General features: G+C 42.9%; 1 pseudogene; it reads left to right on the forward strand.

Annotated features, from left to right (window-relative positions):
- The first annotated feature begins 975 nt into the window (after nt 1-975).
- LOC103241639 (olfactory receptor 52K1-like) lies at nt 976-2017 on the forward strand (annotated as a pseudogene).
- The last annotated feature ends 528 nt before the right edge of the window (nt 2018-2545 follow it).

Below are 2545 nucleotides of genomic sequence, written 5' to 3' on the forward strand. Positions count from 1 at the left end.
GCTTGGAAGTCAGTGGATGTGAGCTGTGGTCTGATTCTGTCACTATAGAGAGCTATAGCCCTGGGAAGTTTACTTTTTCCAGACATCAGTTTTCTGATAAATAAAATGAATATGTTGAATGTAATATATGTTAGGGACATGAATAATGATGAATAATGTTGTACACTCTTAATGTAATAACCTGAAAAGAAGAACTGGAGGACACATCTGCCAAGGTTTCTCATGATCTCAGTAAAGTGACTGTGGTATAGAATTTTTTGGCTTTCACATTGTTGTTATTATCAGAGCTTTTGCTTATCCAGGTCACCACAACTCTGAGCTTTGTGTCTATCTCTGTACAACACCAACTTGAAGGAGCAGAAAATACAGGAGGTGGTAAAGCAGACAACCATTGAGATATCTGGTAGAGGACCAAGTGAAGTGGACAGGAATATGCAAGGAAGAGCCTGATCAGTGTTGAAATTATCAGGGACCATATGTTATTCTTGTAACATATGTTATATGTAAACTTGACAGTCAAATGAAGCTTGGAAGAGTAGAATGTCTCTAAATTAAGGGATTTTTCAGATGTTAGAATTTTTGGCAATTTTAGATAAGGCTTAGTTGGATAAGACTGGAGAACTATTTGAGGTCAGCATTGATTGAATCAAGCAGCTGAATTCAAAACTTGGGGATATGAGCTTAATGGGATAATTGTTATTCAACAACAAGCCCTGGGCATCTACTTAAACCTGTTTATGTGAATTTCTCCAGGTCACACATATTATAGAATATCTAATACTAGAAACTGGTTTCTGAACTTCCTGTCTAATGCATTTGCCACTGGACAAATCTCACCCAATGCATTTCCCACTAACTTGCCTCTTCTGTGTTTGAAGACCTTGCAGAAATATTGACTAAACTGAAAATTATTTTTTACTCTTTTCTGAGAACTGTAGGGGAGAGTGATGTGGTGGTGATGGTGTCAGTGAGAGCATATATCCTGAGCTCCCAACTGCTACATCACTGAATTTTACCAGCCTGCCTTTCTCTGCAATGTCACTTTGTACTTCCATGTGAGATGATAACCATGGTTTTTCCCAATAATTCTGTTCTCTTCCCACACAGTTTCTTCCTGGCTGGCATCCCAGGATTGACTGCCACCCACATTTGGATCTCACTTCCCTTTTGCTTTATGTTTTTCCTGTCATTGACTGGGAATGGTGTCCTGCTTTTTCTCATCGGGACAGAATGCAGGCCTTCACCAGCCCATGTTTCTTTTTCTTGCCATGCTCTCCTTTGTCGACTTGGTCCTCTCTCTCTCCACACTGCCTAAGATGCTGGCTATTTTCTGGTTTGATGCTACAGTCATAGCTCCTACTCCTGTCTTTCCCAGATGTTCTTCACCCATGCATTCTCTGCCATGGAGTCAGGGGTGCTAGTCGTCATGGCCCTGGACTGCTTTGTGGCCATGCATTATGCAACCATCCTTACACATGTTGTTGTTGCCAAGGTTGGAGGCCTGGTGGTGTTGGGAGTGATGGGATTGACCATCTCCTTTCCAAGATTGGCTCATAGGCTGCCCTACTGTGGTTCTCACACACAATTACCTATACCTACTGTGAGCATATGGCAGTGGTGAAACTGGCCTGTGGGGCCACCACTGTGAACAACCTCTATGCCTTTGCCATGGCAATCCTTCTTGGTGTGGTGGATGTGGCCTTTATTACCTATTCTTATGGGCAGATTGTGAGGACTGTAATGCATTTTCCTTCACCTGAGGCACGTGCTAAAGCAGGCGGCACATGTATAGCCCATGTCCGTGTCATCCTCTTCTTCTAGGACCTGGCTTTCTTTCTGTGGTCATGTAGAACTTTGGACCATCCACGCTTCTGCTGCAAAGGTCATCTTTGCCAATTTCCACTTGCTCTTTCCCCTGGCACTGGATCCCTTTGTCTATGGCATGAAGACCAAGCAGATCTGGGAGCGGCTGTTGATGATTCTGAGCTCCAAGTGGATTGAGCCTACCTCAGTGTAGTTATCATCAGCTGGACTTCAGGGGCCCGGGTGGCCCTCCCTCACTAGGTGAAAACCCCATAGCCCAGGTCATGTGGAGAGAGTAAAAAGAAAGCAGGGAAAGTTATCCTAGGTGTTTGGAAGTTAGGAAATCTCTTCTGAGGCCTATGGTATTTATATATTGGGATGGAAAACTATTAGAAGGGCTGGGGTATCTCAACTGATCAATAAGCAGGAAATCTTTCTGATACCTTTCTCTTCTGAAAGTTTATTATTTGTGTTGATAAGATAAATGCATCAGGTAATATGATGGATCCGAATTCAAGTGTTTTAGGAGATCAGAAAGAGATGAGCTGGACATAGGAAAAAATGGGGCACCTCCCACCACCACAGAGCTCACTCACAGCCAGTCCATGGGAAGAGACTGGCCTCTCTACCACCTACTTAGCTTCAGAGAAAGAAGAGTGACTAACTATGGAGATAATCTTGAGTTCAAATTTATGAGAGAAATACCTTAAAATATTCATGTTCCATATGACTAGAATTGCAG

This window comes from Chlorocebus sabaeus, chromosome 1 (assembly GCF_047675955.1).
Source record: "Chlorocebus sabaeus isolate Y175 chromosome 1, mChlSab1.0.hap1, whole genome shotgun sequence".
NCBI classification, from domain to species: domain Eukaryota; kingdom Metazoa; phylum Chordata; class Mammalia; order Primates; family Cercopithecidae; genus Chlorocebus; species Chlorocebus sabaeus.